We start from the raw sequence: 24,950 nt of genomic DNA on the forward strand, positions 1-24,950 counted from the left end.
ATGGGAAAAAATAGATACAATGTTTCAACCGCTGTATGGAGTGAATGTCCCAGAACTGTCATAAATAGTCTATTTCTGACAGTTCTGGGACATTCACTCCATACAGCTGTTTCAACCGCTGTATGGAGGGAATGTCATAGAACTGTCAGAAATAGACTATTAATGACAGTTCTGGGACTGTCCTTCCATACAGCGGTTGAAACATTGTATCTATTTGTTTCCATAAATGGATCCATTTATGGAAACAAATAGATACAATGTTTCAACCGCTGTATGGAAGGACAGTCCCAGAACTGTCATTAATAGTCTATTTCTGACAGTTCTATGACATTCCCTCCATACAGCGGTTGAAACAGCTGTATGGAGTGAATGTCCCAGAACTGTCAGAAATAGACTATTTATGACAGTTCTGGGACATTCCCTCCATACAGCGGTTTCCGGCAAAAAGTGTATGTGCAGAGTTCCTCTATTCTGCAGATACACTTAGAGGAGCTCTGCAGATACACTTAGAGGAGCTCTGCACATACACTTTTTGCCGGCTTGGAATTATTCTTATTTTCATCCTACTTCTTCTTCTTCTTCTTCTTCATCCTCATCCTCATCCTCTTCTTCTTCTTCTGAGGATGAGGATGAAGAAGAAGAAGAAGAAGAAGAAGTAGGATGAAAATAAGATTAATTCCAAGCCGGCAAAAAGTGTATGTGCAGAGCTCCTCTAAGTGTATCTGCAGAGCTCCTCTAAGTGTATCTGCAGAATAGAGGAACTCTGCACATACACTTTTTGCCGGCTTGCAATTATTCTTATTTTCATCCTACTTCTTCTTCTTCTTCTTCTTCTTCATCCTCTTCTTCTTCTTCTGAGGATGAGGATAAAGAAGAAGAAGAAGAAGAAGAAGTAGGATGAAAATAAGATTAATTCCAAACAGGCAAAAAGTGTATGTGCAGAGCTCCTCTAAGTGTATCTGCAGAATAGAGGAACTCTGCACATACACTTTTTGCCGGCTTGGAATTATTCTTATTTTCATCCTACTGCTTCTTTTTCTTCTTCATCCTCATCCTCATCCTCAGAAGAAGAGGATGAGGATGAGGATGAAGAAGAAGAAGAAGAAGAAGAAGTAGGATGAAAAGAAGAATAATTCCAAGCCGGCAAAAAGTGTATGTGCAGAGTTCCTCTATTTCTGACAGTTCTCTCACAGCTTCTTCACATGTACAGCGGTTGAAACATCTGTATCCTAAATGGAAACTAATAGATACAAATTGTATCTATTAGTTTCCATTTAGGATACAGATGTTTCAACCGCTGTACATGTGAAGAAGCTGTGAGAGAACTGTCAGAAATAGAGGAACTCTGCACATACACTTTTTGCCGGCTTGGAATTATTCTTCTTTTCATCCTACTTCTTCTTCTTCTTCTTCTTCTTCATCCTCATCCTCATCCTCTTCTTCTGAGGATGAAGATGAAGAAGAAGAAGAAGTAGGATGAAAAGAAGAATAATTCCAATCCGGCAAAAAGTGTATGTGCAGAGTTCCTCTATTTCTGACAGTTCTCTCACAGCTTCTTCACATGAACAGTGGTTGAAACATCTGTATCCTAAATGTAAACTAATAGATACAATGTTTCAACCGCTAAACATGTGTTCCTTCTGTCAGAGAACTGTCAGAAATAGCGGAGCTCACTGCAGGGACACTTTTGCCGGCTGATCGGGAAATGTTCGATTCGCGCACCCGAAGTAGGCAAAATTTCGGTTTCGCCGCGAATCGAATATTTCCTGAAATTCGACTCGAATTCCGGTTCGCCTGGTTCGATTCGCTCATCTCTAATCACATATGTGAAACTTTTTTGCAACCCAGCTTCATAGTGGGACTCAAAATCCAAGGAGCACCTTCCGGCTTTCAACGGGCACAAATTATGCATCTGCAACACTGGTTGTGGCTAACACTGGACTGGTTCTGGATGGCAATTAGGACAGTGGTTGTGGCCAACTTTGGTATTTGAAAACTATACTGTACTGGTCCTGGCTGGTGATCAGGACACTGGCACTCACTGACACTGGTACTTGAACACTGTATTAGTACTGATGTGGGGAATGGATCAGGACATGGGTGCTGACTGACACTATTAGAACACTGGTGTTTGTGCTGACTGGTGATCAAGACAGTGGCATTGGCTAACACTGCTCTGAGACCACTGGTACCAGTGCTGACTGGTAATCAGGACACTGGTACTGGCTGAAACTGGTGCTAGAACACTGGTACTGGTGCTGGCTGGAAATCAGGGCACTGTTGCTGGCTGACACTGGTATGGTACTGGTAAGTCCTGTCAAAATAAATAGGGGAGCAGACTTACCATTTCTTTACATATATAAATTATATTTGAAATGATATTAAACTACAGTCATGGCCGAAATTGTTGGCACCCTTGATATTTTTCCTGAAAATCAAGTATTTCACACAAAAAAGGTATTGCATTAACACATGTTTTGCTATACACATGTTTATTCCCTTTGTATGTATTGGAACAAATATAAAACAGAGGCAGAAAAGCAAATATGACATAATGTCACACAAAACCCCAAAAATGGGCTGGACAAAAGTATTGGCACCCTTAACTTAATATTTGGTTGCACACCCTTTGGAAAACATAACTGAAATCAGTCGCTTCCTATAACCATCAATAAGCTTCTGACACCTCTCACCCGGAATTTTGGACCACTCTTCCTTTGCAAACAGCTCCAGGTCTCTCTTATTGGAAGGACACCTTTTCCCAACAGCAATTTTAAGATCTCTCCACAGGTGTTCAATGGGATTTAGATCTGGGCTCATTGCTGGCCACTTCAGAACTCTCCAGCGCTTCTTTGCCATCCATTTCTGAGTGCTTTTTGACGTATGTTTGGGGTCATTGTCCTGCTGGAAGACCCAGGATCTTGGACGCAAACCCAGCTTTCTGACACTGGGCCCTACAGTGCGACCCAAAATCCTTTGGTAATCCTCAGATTTCATGATGCCTTGCACACAGTCAAGGCACCCAGTGCCAGAGGCAGCAAAACAACCCCAAAACATCATTGAACCTCCACCATATTTTACCGTAGGTACTGTGTTTTGTTCTTTGTAGGCCTCATTCCGTTTTCGGTAAACAGTAGAATGATGTGCTTTACCGAAAAGCTCTATCTTGGTCTCATCTGTCCACAAGACGTTTTCCCAGAAGGCTTTTGGCTTACTCAAGTACATTTTGGCAAACTGTAGTCTTGCTTTTTTATGTCTCTGTGTCAGCAGTGGGGTCCTCCTGGGTCTCCTGCCATAGCGTTTCATTTCATTTAAATGTCGACGGATAGTTCGCGCTGACACTGATGCTCCCTGAGCCTGCAGGACAGCTTGAATGTCTTTGGAACATGTTTGGGGCTGCTTATCCACCATCCGGACTATTCTGCGTTGCAATCTTTCATCAATTTTCCTCATCCGTCCACGACCAGGGAGATTAGCTACAGTGCCATGGGTTGCAAACTTCTTGATAATGTTGCGCACTGTGGACAAAGGCAAATCTAGTTCTCTGGAGATGGACTTGTAACCTTGAGATTGTTGATATTTTGCCACAATTTTGGTTCTCAGGTCCTCAGACAGTTCTCGTCTCCTCTTTCTGTTGTCCATGCTTAGTGTGGCACAGACAGACACACAATGCAAAGGTTAAGTGAACGTCTCTCCTTTTTATCTGCTTTCAGGTGTGATTTCTATATTGCCCACACCTGTTACTTGCCCCAGGTGAGTTTACAGGAGCATCACATGCTTGTAACATTCTTATTTATCCGCAGTTGTGAAAGGGTGCCAATACTTTTGTCCAGCCCATTTTTGGAGGTTTGTGTGACATTATGTCGAATTTGCTTTCTTTCCTCCCTTTTTTTGTTTTGTCCCAATACACACAAAGGGAATAAACATGTGTATAGCAAAACATGTGTTAATGCAATACGTTTCGTGAGAAATACATGATTTCCTGGAGAAATATCAAGGGTGCCAACAATTTCGGCCATGACTGTATGTTTTTTTAAGAATGCATATGTGGACTAAATGATTCATCTTGCATTATAAGCCGAGAGTTCAGTTTTAAAATTTCTTTGTGTTTCCATAGCCTGTGTCTAAGGGTGCTTTCATAAATCTGTAGTATAGCACAAGATAACCTAGTAATATATTCATGGCATGGCTGTTTGGAAGCTTCCTTAATCTAGAGACAATCACATAGAGCGTCATGAAAACCAGGTCATGCTATCAATGAAACAAACAAGAGGCAAGCAATTTCTTATGGATCCTACAATCATGACTTGTTGACCTTCTTTGGATACGTTTACGTCAGTGAAAATCATACCAATGACAGATTTAAAGAGAAGAAAAGATTTGTTTCAAATGAGTTGCAATAAATGTATCCAGGGGCGGATTGACCATTTGGAAACTCGGGCACTGCCCGAGAGCCCAGGATCAGTAGGGGGCCCCATGAGATGCCCCTGGTACCTTTTTTTAGGCTTTTTTGCATTTGGCCAAGGACACAGGGGCCCCATGATCCCCTATTGGCAATCTATACAGAATCCAGGTTACTGGCTTCCCTTGTGTTTTGTAGATAGTAAAAGAATAACAATCAAAATGCTGTACATATATAATAATTTTTTTTAAAGTCAAATAAACGGAACATGACTCAAAAAACCATACTCTATATCCTTGTTGTATAATGGGCATCTCAGATGCTTTTAAACTGAACTTCAGGCAGATATAGAATGTGTATAATATACAAATTAATTCAGCTCTGTAACCATTAATATATTATTAAAGTGTACACGTCACCAAATATTCATATCACATATAGATGTCTGGGTTTTTGTGCTGTTAATAACGCCACCCTGTTTTTTATTTAGTTCTTCATTTGCTCTGAAAAGCCTGTTGATTCTGCTAATTCCTCTTGGTTCCTGTTAGAATTTGAGCATGTTAATTATAGAAAGAGATCATGCTGGCACAGTAAGTTTGCTTCCCTGAGATGGCTTCCAGGAGTTACAGAACACTGCATCAGCATACATCATGCCTGTATCTCCCGTAGTAACTTTTACAACCATGCCCCCCACCCAAGCCTTGCTGTGTCCAGTGTGTTGAATGACCTTGTTGTCAAAACAGCAGAGTACACAGATGGGGAATGTACTTCCCCAACATGTGAAGTGGGCACACTTGACATGTAAGGAAGGCAGGTGGCAACCCAGGGGAAGGAACGACACATGAAGTGCTTGGAATACACAGGAAATGTATTGTCAAGAACATGCCAAAATACATCAACAAAGTATATGCAGCAGATTAGAACTGGCAGCAACACTTACAAATGGTTATACCGTACCTGCGGAGCGATGCTAGGAGACTGACACCATCTGGCACAGGGGGTGGCTGGTAGGCAGTGAGCAGCAAAGTACTAATGAACAGTCCCTATGCTGTCCCTCCTCCTCTGGAACCTCTCCCTCATGCTGGGCACACTCTCCCTGTCCAGCAGGTTCCCATCCCTGACCTAGCCACATGCAAAATGCATGCCAACTACACTGAGACAGTGCTTTTTATAATCACTGCCCTCACTAAAGATGGCCACGGCGTTCATCCAGAGCAGCAGCATCCAATAGGAGAGTATCCCTCCCGATGACACGTACAGAGGTCTAGAGAAATGTACATTATTATTATTATTATTATACAGTATTTATAAAGCGCCAATAGTTCACTCAGCGCTGTACATTACAATGGGGGACAGAACAATAACAATACAATACAATGCAAAACATGAGGGGATCGAGGGCCCTGCTCTTTCGAGCTTACAATCTAGGAGGGAGGGGATGGTGGCACAGGAGGAGATAGCTGTGGGGGATGGAGTGGTAGGAAGAGCAGAGGAGGTCGGCAAGTTAGCAAGGGGTGGGGTAGGCTTCCCTGAAGAGGTGGGTTTTCAGGGTGCACCTAAAGGAGAGGAGAGTAGGTGATAATCTGATGGGTTGGGGCAGGGAGTTCCAGAGGATGGGTGACACCCTGGAGAAGTCCTGGAGGCGGGCATGGGAGGAGGAGACCAGGGAACTAGAGAGAAGGAGGTCTTGTGAGGAGCGGAGTGTGCGTGTTGGGTGGTACTTGGATATTAGGTCGGTGATGTAGTTGGGGGCAGTATGGTGGACAGCTTTGTACGTCAGTGTTAGGATTTTGAATTTGATCCGTTGCGCCAGTGGAGGGATTGGCAGAGGGGGGTGGCGTAAACGGAGCGGTTGGAAAGGTGAATGAGTCTGGCAGCCGTATTCAGGATCGACTGAAGTGGGGATACCCAGCGGCGAGGCAGGCCAGTAAGGAGGGAGTTGCAGTAATCAAGTCGTGATATGAAGAGGGAGTGGATGAGCTGTTTAGTGGTTTCTGGGGTTAGGAATGTGCATATTTTGGCGATGCTGCGGAGGTGGAATCTGCATGAGTTTGTTAAAGATTGGACTTGGGGCTGGAAGGATAGGTTGGAGTCCAGAATGACACCAAGTATTCTGGCCTGCGGGGTGGGTTTGATGGTGGCGTTGTTGGACATGATGGAGAAGTCAATGGGGGGTGGTGTGCGGGCTGGGGGGAAGACAAGAAACTCAGTTTTGGAGAGGTTCAGTTTAAGGAAGTGGAGTGACATCCAGTCTGATATGTCGCTCAGTAGGTGTGTGATTCGGGCGGAGACTGAGGGGGTGAGGTGGGGGGTTGAGAGATAGATTTGTGTGTCATCAGCATATAGGTGGTAGTTGAAGCCGTGAGAGTGTATGAGTTGGCCAAGGGAGGAGGTGTAGATGGAGAAGAGAAGGGGCCTGAGGACGGAGCCTTGAGGGACCCCAACAGAGAGGGGGAGTGAGGGGGAGGTGGTAGCATTATAGGTAATGCCAAAAGAGCATTGTGACAGGTAGGATGAGAGCCAGGAGAGAGCAGAATCTCTGAGGCCAAGGGAGTGTAGTTTTTTGAGGAGGAGGGGGTGGTCGACTGTGTCGAAGGCTGCAGAGAGGTCAAGGAGTAGGAGCACTGAATAGTGCCCATTAGCTTTGGCAGTTAGCAGGTCATTGGAGAGTTTGGAGAGTACATTTCCCTTGTCCTCTACTCTCCCTGCACGGTGGTTGTAACAGTGCCACCTGTGTAAGGAGGTCAACCTACACCTGCCTAGACACTTTTTACTATGCAGACCAAAGTTGTCATGGTAACATCATAGAGAGAAAGTTGGAGCCTCACCCAGGTTGGGATGGAGGTGTTGTATATGCTGAGAGCAGAAGGACAAGCGGAAGTGGTGGAGATCCCAGGCAGTGTTCAAGCTGGGTCCAAGAACTGCACTTTCAGGAATGGATACTGCCTACTGGGGCAATGCCCACAGAACTTTGCAGGGCCTGCTTACCATGCAGACAGGCCCCTCACCCCATAGGGAAAAAAAATGTAAAGGGAGGCAGTGCAGTCATGTGACCAACCAAACATAATATCCAAAAAAAAAGGTACACAGAGTTTCTTTTTAACAAACGTAAATGTGATTATAGCCAGCAAATAATATTTTCTGTACCAGAATGTGCTTTTTAGTGGTGCCTCACAAATACTTTAGGACTGGGTTCACATTGTTCCGTTATGGTAAGACACAAATCACTTTCAAATGAATGGGATTCCTTAATGCATTTCACAAGTGTGAAATGCACTGAACAAATGTAAAGGGGCTCCTAAATGTATTTTCTTAAATGTAAGCAGTGTAAGTAGCTGAATGCGACTTGGTATCAGCCTCCTACATTCCCTGCATGGCAAAAGCTCAGAAAAGATTAGGCAGAACAGCAATCCATTTAGGTGTGCTTAACATACAAGCTTAGGTAAATTAAATAATTCTATGAAAAGTATTACCATAACCATTAAGTTCAAATGACTAGCAAAAAGTAAATATGGTTTACCCTAACTAATTACATGAAAAATTTGCCAAACAATAAATATGATTTACCGTAATTCATTATATCAATAAAGTGAAATGTGAATTTAAAAGGTCAGTTCACCTTTGCCAAAAAACTGAGCTACTGCATTAGGGGAGAGAATGTGCAAGCTAAGAGGGAGAATCAGAGAAAGAGCTCACTCCTGTGGTTATGAGGGTGAGCAGTAACATTAGGCTTTATTTAGCAACATCCTAGAAGATTTCGTGCCAGGTTTCAGGGGGTAGAATAATGGGCTACACCTATAGTAAGGGCATTATTTAACTCTGGTCAAAGCTGCACAGCTTGTTTTTATCGTCAGATGTGCTTTGTCTGCATAGGCAAAGTTTTTTTCCCAGTAAATTAGAACTATGCCTTTAAACACAAACTGTAGAAAATTTCAGATTTAAACTTTCACAATTTTAAAATTGTCCCTTGTGCAAGCAGGATATTTCAAGCACTTTGTATGCTAATTTAGAAAGCAATTTCCTAGTGTAGCACTACCCCCTTAGGAGTCGTTGAATTATTGTTTGGTTCCCTGTCGCTCTTGACCGCACTCTGAAAGCCCAACCCATGCTGACACCACTGTATACTTAAAACCAGAGTAAACCTTCTGAATATTACCAGCAAATAGACTCACACACAGTTTAGAGTGAACTGCTATTTTTTTAGTTTATATTGCAATTGAATGTGAGCACAGTAAAGCAACAGAGTAATAGGTGTGCTAATAATAATGGTTATCACTAGAGATGAGCGAATCGAACTTGGCGAAGTGGAATTCGTTTCGAATATATTATTAGCAAACTTCGGATGCGCGAATCGAATTTTCCCCGATCGGCCGATTTTCATCCCTTCTACAGCCGGCAAAAAGTGTCCCTGCAGAGAGCTCCGCTATTTCTGACAGTTCTCTGACAGTTCCTTCACATTTACAGCGGTTGAAACATTGTATCTATTTGTTTCCATTTAGGATACAGATGTTTTTATTCGGAAACAAATAGATACAATGTTTCAACCGCTGTAAATGTGAAGGAACTGTCAGAGAACTGTCAGAAATAGCGGAGCTCTCTGCAGATACACTTTTTGCTGGAATGGAATTCTTCTTATTTTCATCCTACTTCTTCTTCTTCTTCTTCTTCTTCATCCTCATCCTCATCCTCTTCTTCTTCTTCTTCTTCTTCATCCTCATCCTCTTCTTCTTCTTCTTCTTCATCCTCATCCTCTTCCTCTTCTTCTTCTTCTTCATCCTCATCCTCTTCTTCATCCTCATTCTCTTCTTCTTCATCCTCATCCTCTTATTCTTCATCATCATCCTCTTCTTCTTCATCATCCTCATCCTCTTCTTCTTCTTCTTCTTCTTCATCCTCATCCTCCTCTTCTTCATCATCCTCATCCTCTTCTTCTTCTTCTTCTTCCTCACCATCATCCTCTTCTTCTTCTTCATCCTCATCCTCTTCTTCATCCTCATCCTCTTCTTCTTCTTCCTCATCCTCATCCTCTTCTTCTTCTTCATCCTCATCCTCTTCTTCTTCTTCTTCTTCTTCTTCTTCTTCATCCTCATCTTCTTCTTCTTCATTCTCATCCTCTTCTTCTTCTTCTTCTTCTTCACCCTCATCCTCATCCTCTTCTTCTTCTTCTTCTTCTTCTTCTTCTTCTTCCTCATCCTCTTCTTCTTCTTCTTCTTCTTCTTCATCATCCTCATCCTCATACTCTTCTTCTTCTTCTTAATCCTCATCCTCTTCTTCTTCTTCTTCTTCTTCATCCTCATCTTCTTCTTCTTCTTCTTCTTCATCCTCATCCTCTTCTTCTTCATCCTCATCCTCTTCTTCTTCTTCTTCTTCCTCATCCTCTTCTTCTTCTTCTTCTTCTTCTTCATCCTCATCCTCTTCTTCTTCTTCTTCTTCTTCTTCATCCTCATCCTCTTCTTCTTCCTCATCCTCTTCTTCTTCTTCTTCTTCTTCTTCTTCATCCTCTTCTTCTTCTTCTTCCTCATCCTCATCCTCTTCTTCTTCTTCTTCTTCATCATCCTCATCCTCATCCTCTTCTTCTTCTTCTTCTTCTTCATCCTCATCCTCATCCTCTTCTTCTTCTTCTTCTTCTTCATCCTCATCCTCTTCTTCTTCTTCTTCTTCTTCTTCATCCTCATCCTCTTCTTCTTCTTCCTCATCCTCTTCTTCTTCTTCTTCTTCATCCTCATCCTCTTCTTCTTCTTCTTCTTCCTCCTCATCCTCATCCTCTTCTTCTTCATCATCATCCTCTTCCTCATCCTCTTCTTCTTCTTCATCATCCTCATCTTCTTCATCCTCATCCTCTTCTTCTTCTTCTTCTTCTTCTTCTTCATCCTCATCCTCTTCTTCTTCTTCTTCCTCATCTTCATCCTCTTCTTCTTCTTCTTTTTCTTCATCCTCATCCTCATCCTCTTCTTCTTCTTCTTCATCCTCATCTTCTTCTTCTTCTTCATCCTCATCCTCTTCTTCTTCTTCTTCTTCATCCTCATCCTCTTCTTCTTCAATTGAAGCTGCTTCTGCTCCGCCACTCTGTCATTGGACACACTGCTGCTGGGGGGACTTTTTAACATAGGCCTCTGTATGGCCTTCAATTTAAGCTGCTTACGCTTCGCCACTCTGCCATGGGCCCCTGTACCGCCTCCTCATGCTGCTGCCAGGTCCAGAGTGTGTCATGGGTCCCTGTACGGCCTCCCATTGCTGCTGTCTCCATCGCCACACTCTGCCATGTGCCATTTTGTCATAGGGTGCTGTATGGCCTCCCATTGCTGCTGCCTCCACCGCCACACTGTGGCTCCACACTCTGGTTTTGGCCCCGTGACTGCCCAAATGAGTGAAGTGTGCGGTGATTCTAAGATCGACGGCACTCATCTGCATGTCATACTGACTGACAGTATTATTTCTCTTCCCCAGCAGACTCCAAGGGCATTTAAATTAAAGGTACAGTGTTCTGCACTAATATAAAGGCTCTCTGAAGCCTAGAAACCCTTTTAATAAGTTAAATTCGCAGCGAATAAATTCGCATCGAATCGAATTTATTCCGCAAATTCGGCGAATCAGCCGAATCGAATTTTTGAATAATTCGCTCATCTCTAGTTATCACTCATAGCAATTTTTAAGCAAAAGTTAATACATACAGCAAAAATCTCAGTTTTAGATGTCCTGCAATTCAGAATTTGACCTAAAAGACCTCAGCTCTGAGAGTTCTCCTTTCCCAGTGAGCAGAAAAAAACTAACAAAGAGTAAGGCTAACCCACTTTGGACCCTCAGAAGCTGGTGACCAGTTTCAATTCTGAGAGAAATAAATAGCTGTTTAAAAACAGGAAATGACTATCCCTTTGACTGTAGTGTAGGGTCTTCTGCACGCTTGTTGGGGCCCAAGTGGGAGCACTACAAGAATTCAGGTCTCCTTGAATGCAATAAGTGGAAGTTCCTTAAAGTATTAATGCAAGAACAGGCACTACCCCTTTAAGCAATATTCAACTTGGGCAGTAACCTTTAGTACTCCAGCTGAGTTAAACATTTTAAATGGGAAATTTGTGGAATGGGCAGAATCACTTTTTGGTAAAAGTTGATCCTTCTCTACGCCACCATAACAAATGGAAACAATGGAAAGTGTCTCTTGATGAATGTGGGCCAAATACAAGAAAAGCAGTGGTGTGGCAGAGGGCAGACACTGCAGTGGGCTCTGGTGACTGGATTATGCTGAAGATGTCTTTGCTAATAGGTCGGGTGAACTAGGCCTCAACAAGCATAGCTTGAAATGATGTAAGTAACTAGATGGCTGATTTAAGAGAATGTCAGTGACAGCTTAATTGACTGGAGAATCGCACTCTCTCACCCAATCTATGGCATCTTTCGGGTCACTGGCTGTCTCTCTGTAGATGGGGGGTCCCCAACGGTCCTGTGGTTCCTCCTGCAGAGTTTGTTAGTGATAGCAGCACTCTGGGTCACCGTCTGAGAGGGTAGTTCTCCAGACTCTTTGGCAATGTTAGCGATCAGCTATTCCTCCTTTTACTCTGTTCTCTCACTCTGCGGTCTAGTCCAGTCCTTCTTTGTTCCTCACAGCCATCTCTCCATGCCTTCCTTGCAAATCTCTCCCATCTCACTTCCTGTCCTTGGGTTTCTGGGCTTCTACCTATATATGCCTCCACCCATACACCAGCTCCCCTGGGAAATGTAGTCCTTTAATTAGCTGCCTTCCAGCAAAGTCCTGAGGTTCATTAAGTCAATTAAGCGTTTCACCAGAGTGTGTGCCACTAGGTTGCAGGACACTGCCACCTTGTGTCTCTTTAACATCCTGCAATCTGAATACAGTTGCAAGAAAAAGTATGTGAACCCCTTGGGATTACGTGGAGTTTTGCATGAATTGGGCATAAAATGTGCTCTGAACGTCATCTAAGTCACAACAATAGCAGAACACAGTCTGCTGAACATAATACTACACAAACATTAGATGTTGCCATGGTTTAATTGCGCATAACATGTAAACATTCACAGTGCAGGGAGGAAAAAGTATGTGAACCTTTGGACTTAATAACTGGTTGACCCTACTTTGGCAGCAATAACCTCAACCAAACATTTCCTGTAGTTGCAGATCAGACCTACACAACGATCTGGAGTAATTTTGGACCACTCCTCTTCACAAAACTGTTTCAGTGTAGCAATATTCTTGGGATGTCTGGTGTGAATCGCTCTCTTAAGGTCATGCCACAGCATTTCAATCGGGTTGAGGTCAGGACTCTGACTGGGCCACTCCAAAAGGCATATTCTGTGCTGTTGCAGCCATTGTTTTGTTGAATTACTTGTATGCTTTGGGTCATTGTCCTGTTGCATCACCCATCCTCTGCGGAGCTTCAGTTGGCGGACAGATGGTCATACATTTTCCTGCAAAATGTCTTGATAAACTCTGGAATTCATTTTCCCATCAATGACAACAATCCGTCCAGGCCCTGAGGCAGCAAAGCAGCCCCAAACCATGATGCTCCCTCCGCCATGTTTTACAGTGGGGATGAGGTTTTGATGTTGGTGTGCTGTGCCTTTTTTTCTCCACACATAGTGTTGTGTGTTCTTCCCAAACAACTCAATCTTGGTTTCATCTGTCCACAGTATATTTTGCCAGCCAGGTGCTCTTTTGCAAATTTCAAACGTGCTGCAATATTCTTTTTGGACAGCAATGGCTTCCTCGGTGGTGTCCTCCCATGTACTCCATTCTTGTTTAATGTTTTCCTTATTGTAGATGTGTCAACAAAAATGTTAGCATGTGCCAGAGATTTCTGTAGGTCTTTAGCTGACACTCTGGGATTCTTCTGTACCTCATGCAACATTCTGCGCTGTGCTTCTTGAAACCAGTAAACCCAAAAAAGGTGTGTGTTTTTAAAGGGCAGGACAGCTGTCAGCAACACATCCAATATCATCACACTGATTGGAGTCAAGGTTGGTTCACTCCTGGCTCCAATTAGCTCTGGGAGAAGTCATTAAGCTAGGGCCTCACATACTTTTTCCTCCCTGCACTGTGAATGTTTACATGTTATGTGCAATTAAACCATGGCAACATCTAATGTTTGTGTAGTATTATGTTCAGCAGACTATGTTCTTCTATTGTTGTGACTTAGATGACGTTCAGAGCACATTTTATGCCCAATTCATGCAAAACTCCACGTAATCCCAAGGGGGGGGGTTCACATACTTTTTCTTGCAACTGTAATAGCAGGGTGTTACACTAGCTTTCATAGAGACAAATGTAACTATCACATTGTCAAAGCTGAGTTGCTTTGCCATGGAAAACTCAATGGAAAGAATAGACCATACAGAAAAGTAATAGTTTTAATATGTGCCTACTTACTGAAACTTTTTTCATATCGAGCTACAGTAATAGGAGTATTCAAAAATATGCATAATGCTGTTTCAATATTTGGATTGCAGGCTGAATGTGAATAATCATGTATCCTCTGTCACAGATCAAGAAGTGTTACCAACTTGACATTCAGTATCACTTGTACTTGAAATATAGAGCTCTCAAATTCTGAAACAAGTTCTAAAGCAACTAGCTCTTTGCTGTATTTATGTGCTAAGTCATATGCAGCATTCTGCAGTTCCATCATCTAAATTGTAAAAAGAGCAGGGCACAAAGGAAACTCAAAAGCCCAAGAAGTTTCCATAAGTATTTTGAATAAGAAAGTCAAAAACCTCATTTCGGAAGCAATTTTCTGTAGACAGGTTGACACATTCATCTGTAGGCTCATGTCTTGCACTAGTTTTATGTATTCTTTGTCTTTTTTTTTTTTTAAATATGGCAGGAATGTTTATGTTTTTTACATTTTCTCTAGCATAGTAATTAGAGATGAGCGAATTTCTCAAAAATTCGATTCGGCTGATTCGGCGAATTCCAGTGTGAAATTCGATTCGATGCGAATTTCTTCGCTACGAAGATGACATATAAAAAGGGTTTCTAGGCTTCAGAGAGCCTTTAAATTAGTGCAGAACACTGTACCTTTAATTTAAATGCCCTTGGAGATGAGGAAAGAGAAGGAGAAGGAGAAGGAGAAGGATGAGAAGAAGGAGAAGGATGAGAAGAAGGAGAAGGAGAAGGATGAGAAGAAGGAGAAGGAGAAGGATGAGAAGAAGGAGAAGGAGAAGGATGAGAAGAAGGAGAAGGAGAAGGATGAGAAGAAGGAGAAGGATGAGGAGAAGGAGAAGGATGAGAAGAAGGAGAAGGATGAGAAGAAGGAGAAGGAGAAGGATGAGAAGAAGGAGAAGGATGAGAAGAAGGAGAAGGAGAAGGATGAGAAGATGGAGAAGGAGAAGGATGAGAAGAAGGAGAAGGAGAAGGATGAGAAGAAGGAGAAGGAGAAGGATGAGAAGAAGGAGAAGGATGAGGAGAAGGAGAAGGATGAGAAGAAGGAGAAGGATGAGAAGAAGGAGAAGGATGAGAAGAAGGAGAAGGATGAGAAGAAGGAGAAGGAGAAGGATGAGAAGAAGGAGAAGGATGAGAAGAAGGAGAAGGATGAGAAGAAGGAGAAGGAGAAGGAGAAGCAGAAGGATGAGAAGAAGGAAAAGGAGAAGGATGAGAAGATGGAGAAGGAGAAGGATGAGAAGAAGGAGAAGGAGAAGGATGAGAAGAAGGAGAAGGAGAAGGATGAGAAGATGGAGAAGGAGAAGGATGAGAAGAAGGAGAAGGAGAAGGATGAGAAGAAGGAGAAGGATGAGAAGAAGGAGAAGGAGAAGGATGAGAAGAAGGAGAAGGAGAAGGATGAGAAGAAGGAGAAGGAGAAGGATGAGAAGAAGGAGAAGGATGAGAAGAAGGAGAAGGAGAAGGATGAGGAGAAGGAGAAGGATGAGAAGAAGGAGAAGGATGAGAAGAAGGAGAAGGAGAAGGATGAGAAGAAGGAGAAGGATGAGAAGAAGGAGAAGGAGAAGGATGAGAAGATGGAGAAGGAGAAGGATGAGAAGAAGGAGAAGGAGAAGGATGAGAAGAAGGAGAAGGAGAAGGATGAGAAGAAGGAAAAGGATGAGGAGAAGGAGAAGGATGAGAAGAAGGAGAAGGATGAGAAGAAGGAGAAGGATGAGAAGAAGGAGAAGGATGAGAAGAAGGAGAAGGAGAAGGATGAGAAGAAGGAGAAGGATGAGAAGAAGGAGAAGGATGAGAAGAAGGAGAAGGAGAAGGAGAAGCAGAAGGAGAAGGATGAGAAGAAGGAAAAGGAGAAGGATGAGAAGATGGAGAAGGAGAAGGATGAGAAGAAGGAGAAGGAGAAGGATGAGAAGAAGGAGAAGGAGAAGGATGAGAAGATGGAGAAGGAGAAGGATGAGAAGAAGGAGAAGGAGAAGGATGAGAAGAAGGAGAAGGAGAAGGATGAGAAGAAGGAGAAGGAGAAGGATGAGAAGAAGGAGAAGGAGAAGGATGAGAAGAAGGAGAAGGAGAAGGATGAGAAGAAGGAGAAGGAGAAGGATGAGAAGAAGGAGAAGGAGAAGGATGAGAAGAAGGAGAAGGATGAGAAGAAGGAGAAGGATGAGAAGAAGGATGAGAAGAAGGATGAGAAGAAGGAGAAGGATGAGAAGAAGGACAGTTCTGTGACAGTTTCTGTCTATTTCTGACAGTTCTGGGACATTCACTCCATACAGCTGTTTCAACCGCTGTATGGAGGGAATGTCATGGAACTGTCAGAAATAGTCTATTTCTGACAGTTCTGGGACATTCACTCCATACAGCTGTTTCAACCGCTGTATGGAGGGAATGTCATGGAACTGTCAGAAATAGACTATTAATGACAGTTCTGGGACTCTGACAGTTCCATGACATTCCCTTCATACAGCGGTTGAAACAGCTGTATGGAGTGAATGTCCCAGAACTGTCATTAATAGTCTATTTCTGACAGTTCCATGACATTCCCTCCATACAGCGGTTGAAACAGCTGTATGGAGTGATTGTCCCAGAACTGTCAGAAATAGTCTATTTCTGACAGTTCTGGGACATTCACTCCATACAGCTGTTTCAACCGCTGTATGGAGGGAATGTCATGGAACTGTCAGGGTCCCAGAACTGTCATTAATAGTCTATTTCTGACAGTTCCATGACATTCCCTCCATACAGCGGTTGAAACAGCTGTATGGAGTGAATGTCCCAGAACTGTCAGAAATAGACTATTTATGACAGTTCTGGGACATTCACTCCATACAGCGGTTGAAACATTGTATCTATTTTTTTCCATAAATGACATTCTGCAGATACACTTAGAGGAGCGCTGCAGATACACTTTTTGCCGGCTTGGAATTATTCTTATTTTCATCCTACTTCTTCTTTTTCTTCTTATGAGGATGAGGATGAGGATGAAGAAGAAGAAGTAGGATGAAAATAAGATTAATTCCAAGCCGGCAAAAAGTGTATCTGCAGCGCTCCTCTAAGTGTATTTGCAGAATGTCATTTATGGAAAAAAATAGATACAATGTTTCAACCGCTGTATGGAGTGAATGTCCCAGAACTGCCATAAATAGTCTATTTCTGACAGTTCTGGGACATTCACTCCATACAGCTGTTTCAACCGCTGTATGGAGGGAATGTCATAGAACTGTCAGAAATAGACTATTAATGACAGTTCTGGGACTGTCCTTCCATACAGCGGTTGAAACATTGTATCTATTTGTTTCCATAAATGGATCCATTTATGGAAACAAATAGATACAATGTTTCAACCGCTGTATGGAAGGACAGTCCCAGAACTGTCATTAATAGTCTATTTCTGACAGTTCTATGACATTCCCTCCATACAGCGGTTGAAACAGCTGTATGGAGTGAATGTCCCAGAACTGTCAGAAATAGACTATTTATGACAGTTCTGGGACTGTCCTTCCATACAGCGGTTGAAACATTGTATCTATTTTTTTCAATAAATGACATTCTGCAAATACACTTAGAGGAGCGCTGCAGATACACTTTTTGCCGGCTTGGAATTAATCTTATTTTCATCCTACTTCTTCTTCTTCATCCTCATCCTCATAAGAAGAAAAAGAAGAAGTAGGATGAAAATAAGAATAATTCCAAGCCGGCAAAAAGTGTATCTGCAGCGCTCCTCTAAGTGTATCTGCAGAATGTCATTTATGGAAAAAAATAGATACAATGTTTCAACCGCTGTATGGAGTGAATGTCCCAGAACTGTCATAAATAGTCTATTTCTGACAGTTCTGGGACATTCACTCCATACAGCTGTTTCAACCGCTGTATGGAGGGAATGTCATAGAACTGTCAGAAATAGACTATTAATGACAGTTCTGGGACTGTCCTTCCATACAGCGGTTGAAACATTGTATCTATTTGTTTCCATAAATGGATCCATTTATGGAAACAAATAGATACAATGTTTCAACCGCTGTATGGAAGGACAGTCCCAGAACTGTCATTAATAGTCTATTTCTGACAGTTCTATGACATTCCCTCCATACAGCGGTTGAAACAGCTGTATGGAGTGAATGTCCCAGAACTGTCAGAAATAGACTATTTATGACAGTTCTGGGACTGTCCTTCCATACAGCGGTTGAAACATTGTATGTATTTGTTTCCATAAATGGATCCATTTATGGAAACAAATACATACAATGTTTCAACCGCTGTATGGAAGGACAGTCCCAGAACTGTCATTAATAGTCTATTTCTGACAGTTCCATGACATTCCCTCCATACAGCGGTTGAAACAGCTGTATGGAGTGATTGTCCCAGAACTGTCAGAAATAGTCTATTTCTGACAGTTCTGGGACATTCACTCCATACAGCTGTTTCAACCGCTGTATGGAGGGAATGTCATGGAACTGTCAGAAATAGACTATTAATGACAGTTCTGGGACTGTCCTTCCATACAGCGGTTGAAACATTGTATGTATTTGTTTCCATAAATGGATCCATTTATGGAAACAAATAGATACAATGTTTCAACCGCTGTATGGAAGGACAGTCCCAGAACTGTCATTAATAGTCTATTTCTGACAGTTCTATGACATTCCCTCCATACAGCGGTTGAAACAGCTGTATGGAGTGAATGTCCCAGAACTGTCAGAAATAGACTATTTATGACAGTTCTGGGACTGTCCTTCCATACAGCGGTTGAAACATTGTATCTATTTTTTTCCATAAATGACATTCTGCAAATACACTTAGAGGAGCGCTGCAGATACACTTTTTGCCGGCTTGGAATTAATCTTATTTTCATCCTACTTCTTCTTCTTCATCCTCATCCTCATAAGAAGAAAAAGAAGAAGTAGGATGAAAATAAGAATAATTCCAAGCCGGCAAAAAGTGTATCTGCAGCGCTCCTCTAAGTGTATTTGCAGAATGTCATTTATGGAAAAAAATAGATACAATGTTTCAACCGCTGTATGGAGTGAATGTCCCAGAACTGTCATAAATAGTCTATTTCTGACAGTTCTGGGACATTCACTCCATACAGCTGTTTCAACCGCTGTATGGAGGGAATGTCATAGAACTGTCAGAAATAGACTATTAATGACAGTTCTGGGACTGTCCTTCCATACAGCGGTTGAAACATTGTATCTATTTGTTTCCATAAATGGATCCATTTATGGAAACAAATAGATACAATGTTTCAACCGCTGTATGGAAGGACAGTCCCAGAACTGTCATTATTAGTCTATTTCTGACAGTTCTATGACATTCCCTCCATACAGCGGTTGAAACAGCTGTATGGAGTGAATGTCCCAGAACTGTCAGAAATAGACTATTTCTGACAGTTCTGGGACATTCCCTCCATACAGCGGTTTCCGGCAAAAAGTGTATGTGCAGAGTTCCTCTATTCTGCAGATACACTTAGAGGAGCTCTGCAGATACACTTAGAGGAGCTCTGCACATACACTTTTTGCCGGCTTGGAATTATTCTTATTTTCATCCTACTTCTTCTTCTTCTTCTTCTTCTTCATCCTCATCCTCATCCTCTTCTTCTTCTTCTGAGGATGAGGATGAGGATGAAGAAGAAGAAGAAGAAGTAGGATGAAAATAAGATTAATTCCAAGCCGGCAAAAAGTGTATGTGCAGAGCTCCTCTAAGTGTATCTGCAGAATAGAGGAACTCTGCACATACACTTTTTGCCGGCTTGCAATTATTCTTATTTTCATCCTACTTCTTCTTCTTCTTCTTCTTCTTCTTCATCCTCTTCTTCTTCTTCTGAGGATGAGGATAAAGAAGAAGAAGAAGAAGAAGAAGTAGGATGAAAATAAGATTAATTCCAAACAGGCAAAAAGTGTATGTGCAGAGCTCCTCTAAGTGTATCTGCAGAATAGAGGAACTCTGCACATACACTTTTTGCCGGCTTGGAATTATTCTTATTTTCATCCTACTGCTTCTTCTTCTTCTTCATCCTCATCCTCAGAAGAAGAGGATGAGGATGAGGATGAAGAAGAAGAAGAAGAAGTAGGATGAAAAGAAGAATAATTCCAAGCCGGCAAAAAGTGTATGTGCAGAGTTCCTTTATTTCTGACAGTTCTCTCACAGCTTCTTCACATGTACAGCGGTTGAAACATCTGTATCCTAAATGGAAACTAATAGATACAAATTGTATCTATTAGTTTCCATTTAGGATACAGATGTTTCAACCGCTGTACATGTGAAGAAGCTGTGAGAGAACTGTCAGAAATAGAGGAACTCTGCACATACACTTTTTGCCGGCTTGGAATTATTCTTCTTTTCATCCTACTTCTTCTTCTTCTTCTTCATCCTCATCCTCTTCTTCTGAGGATGAAGATGAAGAAGAAGAAGAAGTAGGATGAAAAGAAGAATAATTCCAAGCCGGCAAAAAGTGTATGTGCAGAGTTCCTCTATTTCTGACAGTTCTCTCACAGCTTCTTCACATGAACAGTGGTTGAAACATCTGTATCCTAAATGTAAACTAATAGATACAATGTTTCAACCGCTAAACATGTGTTCCTTCTGTCAGAGAACTGTCAGAAATAGCGGAGCTCACTGCAGGGACACTTTTGCCGGCTGATCGGGAAATGTTCGATTCGCGCACCCGAAGTAGGCAAAATTTCGGTTTCGCCGCGAATCGAATATTTCCTGAAATTCGACTCGAATTCCGGTTCGCCTGGTTCGATTCGCTCATCTCTAATAGTAATATAATGCGTGAACATCAATATTGTGCATCTCTTAAGAGCTGTTTCTATTAACTCTTATCAAAACAGTCTCTGGTAAATTTAAAGCTCACTCCAATCAGTGGTCAAATTTGATATTGCAGGCAGGACAGGCATAATATATTCCCCTGCTGGAGGCAGAACAGTTTTTCAATAGGAAACTAGAAACTAGAAAATTAGGTAGACCTAGAAAAAAAATATGGACATTCTTTGAACAGTTACAAACAATATTTTAATTTCAAGACTAACATATGCTGCATGTATACTTTTTACTTTTAGGCTATGGGCTACACAGGGTACAAATACTGCATATTTATCTTCTTGCAGCAATTTCACCTACACTACACCTGGATTGTTTCCATCTTCACTTACAGTCAAAACAGCAGGATCTGTATTACTGCAACATATTTGTGAGTCTGTGGCAAGGTGAACCATGTTCTTTTCCAATTTCTAAACTAGTTCTAATGCTGCAACAGTGGCCAGCAAGAAAATATCAGCAAACTACCCTGGCCTTGAATGAACCTTAAATTGCCTGTATCCCTAGGAAAACAGCGATGAGTCAACACAACATACAGGCTCCTGCAAAGTTGCATAGCTTTGGGTGTGGGTGCAGGTTTTAAAAACACCTATCATCCCATGATGACCTCCAGGTGACATAACTCCTGGGATCAAGCCAGTGGAAGAGACTCATTGTTTTTAATTTTCCTTCAGCGGGGGGGGGGGAAACATTGTTCTGCAATTAAAACACTGCAGTGTTGTCCACCTGTGGACAGGGTAACAAACAAAGGACATGTCGTTTTAGATGCAGTTTAAGTAAACAACAAATTACGGGTTCTTTCACTCAGGGTAGCTCTGGTTAGTGAATCCGCTTGCTCAGTGGGGGATCTCTCCGCTGATCCCCGCTGAACAAGCTGATGACAGCTCTGTGTCCACTCCGCTGCTGCAGAGCAGACACAGAGCTGCTTGCTCTCCTCAGTGAGCGGTCGGATTAAAACAGACCGCCTGTCCGTTTTTATCCGACCCAATCCAAGGGGAATTGGATTGGATGTGGGCGGCACATGTCCGTTTACTCCCACCACTCCAAAGAGGAGAATGGAGGTTCTGATCGGGTCCGCCTGAAAAACAGGCAGGCGGACCTGATCAGAATGTCCATGTGAAAGAGCCATTAAGCCTAAGTTTACATCCTTTTTTCATCAGTTTACATCTGTTTTTTTTACATCCTTTACCAATGCAATAATGGACCTTATGTCCGTTTACATCTGTTTTTCATCCGTTTACATCCATTTTTCATCTGTTTATATCCGTTTACATCCTGGGGGGGTTTACAGAAGAAAAATAGGGTTCTCTTCTAAAAAATGGGATGCTAACAGATGTGAACATTAACTGATGTAAACATATGATCATCAGTTTACATCCACTAGTCCAAAAAAATAGATGGGTGTCCGTTTTTCACCTGTAAACGGACAGATGAAAAACGGACATACCGAACGCCAGTGTGAAAGGGGTCTAAATCTTTTTTGGCAATCACAGCAGAAGTTGTTTTTATTTTGGAGAAAATAGAAAAAAGGAGACCATTGCAAGCCCCTTTGTCACCTTTGTTGGAAAGTCTAGTCTCCGTGTAAATATGGTAAAAATATGATTAAGACCTGTTTCACATAAGTTTCAGCTTGTATAAGAGCAGTGTGAATAGCAAGATTTTATGAAACTTCAAGCTTTTGCAAAGCTTTTGGCAAGATTCATTCAGCTTTCTCTAAGCATTTCAGCTCGTTTGGAAATGTTATACACTGATCTTAAAGGGAGTGCTAGCTGTGACTTTAACCACTTGTCTTCCAGAAGGTTTCACCCCCATCCTAACAAGGGCATTTTTTTTCTATTCAGCACTGTGTTAATTTAACTGGCAATTTAACATGCAACACTGTATGCAAATTAGATTTATATAATATTTTTCGCACAAATAGAGCTTTTTTTTGGTGGTATTTGATCAACACTGGGCTTCTTATTTTTTATTATATAAACAAAAAAGGTTGAAAAAAAAAAAACAAACATATCCAATAAAAAAATGCTTAGAAATTTTGGTCAAAATGTGTTCTGCTACATGTCTTTGTAAAAAAAAAAAATCCCAATAGGTGTATATTAATTGGTTTGTGTGAAAGTTATAGCGTTTACAAACTAAAGTATTTATATGTGCAATGGGGGACAGCGCTATTTAGGGTTCATCACTAGATAAATGTGTCTACCAAATATTAAAGTGAAAATGCATTTGCATTTTTTTATATAACCCAATTATAAAGTGTCTGCCCCCTGGGGAAAAATATCTATGGTATATTGGTAGTGAATGAACTGATTTATGAATGAGTAACTACATGTTTTTAGAAAATTATTGTACAAATTTTATAAATCAGTAAATTTTCTTATTAATATGTGAATAAAATCAACTTTGATGTTTATATATTGATGCTTATTCTACTGTGTAATTTTTCCTTGTGGGGACACTTAGGCCCTGATTCACTAAGATGTGAGTCTATCAGCAGAGTCTGACCATTCAGGCAGACTCCGGTCAATCAATCAGTCGTCTGACCAGCGTCTAGCAAGCTCATTAACGAGCGTCTACTGACTACTTTGCTATTACTAAATGTGGTATCCCATCTGGCACATGTTTAGGTGCAATACCGGATATGTTCGCTAGATGGCGCACAAGCGCGGGCTTTATTAATATTGGCGTTTTTATGATGGCAAAAGAGAATTCTTAGAATGTAATAAATAGTACACCTGTATTAGAATTTTCTATTTTCTTCTATTTGTTTTTTTTGCTGTGTCTCCAAAATGATCAGGAAACTAATGCATTTACTAATGAATGTCATACATTCTGTATTCAAATGTTAAACATTTTCACACTTATATCTCAAATAATTTATATACTTCTAATTTCCCAATATAATTATATATCTTCATTCTCTTTAATCACGTAACTATTCTATGTTAAAGACAAGTGCAGCGCTATAAATGCATGTGATCAATAATGAACGCATGCAAAAACCAAAAAGTGCAAAGAATTGCAACAATGATGTAATATTGTAAATGGTGCTAAAATAAGTTCATAGAATCATTCCTGAATAATGGAATGTGCTTCGTGTGAGAGTACCAACTCAGAGAGTGCCTATGAATGGCACGTGTGGTCTCTCCGTGACGGACAGTAGTGCATGAACTCGTGACAGGTAAACCACCCTTGGGACTGGTCTACACTCACCAAAACAAAAGTATTAATGTGCATGGGTTATACACATCACACATCTGGGGGTGCAGCGGTATGCTGGCAGCTATGGGTTAGTCATCCAGCTCAATCCATCCATCAGGGTGGGTGCCCAAATGGTCCTGGGGAGGAATTAGCTCAGCCACAGGAGCCAGAAAGGTGCTCAATAGTGTAGTACACTGTCACAGGGGTGGATGACCTTTCACGAGTTCATGCACTACTGTTCGTGGTTATATTTATCTTGTGTAATACCATTTTACTAGTCTATATCAGCGACCAGCTCGCTCTATCATTTTTAAACAATGTAACTATTCTACATTATAGCTCAAACTGTGTCTCCCACAGTGGTTTAGTGGTTAGAGCTCAGAACTTACAGCACTTGGGTCATGGGTTCTAATCCCAGTCATGGCTACATCCTAAAAAATGGAGATCAATTTTCTGGGTTGTGTCAGTGCCAGGAATATTGATCAATCAATTATGATTTTGCCTAATGACTAGAAAGTGGATGAATGTTACCTATGTACTGTTCTTCTGCCAGTTAGGAAATGTGCAAGTTTCATGCCGTGTATATTTCATTGTAACATTTTTCTCTTTTAAATCTGTCTCCTTATACAACTTGACCCCCTCCCCCACCCCGTCATCACCTGTCCCATATGCAAATCTATGGATCACCGCCCCACTCTTTAACTATCTATTTACTGATCAAGTGAATGTGTCTCATTTTCTATCAGCTACAGCTCAGATCTCACATTATTATACGATTGCTGATTGTATCTCACCACTAGTCTGATTGAATTCACAATTCCTGGTCAGTCCCGTTCCCTGACCTCTAATAACCTTTAGGGCCAGTTCACACTACATGTGTTTCAGATGCTTTTTCGGCATCACAAACGCACAGAAAGAAGGTTATGTGGTTGTCAATGTCATAGTTCACATCAGCGCTTGCATTTTCAGTGCATTGCAGGTGCTGTAAACAAAGCTGACCACGCTGCATTGTTTCTGCACAGAACTGTACTGGAACACATTGAAACGTCCTTGAATGTACTAAAACGCACATGTCCCTAACTACATTGAATACAAAGAAAATAGAAAAAAATAAGTGGAAGGGATACAAAAATGCAATGTAAACATGTCCAA

The sequence above is a fragment of the Staurois parvus genome, unplaced genomic scaffold (assembly GCF_062004578.1).
Source record: "Staurois parvus isolate SC_StPar_1 unplaced genomic scaffold, SC_StPar_1.0 ptg000090l, whole genome shotgun sequence".
NCBI classification, from domain to species: Eukaryota; Metazoa; Chordata; class Amphibia; order Anura; family Ranidae; genus Staurois; species Staurois parvus.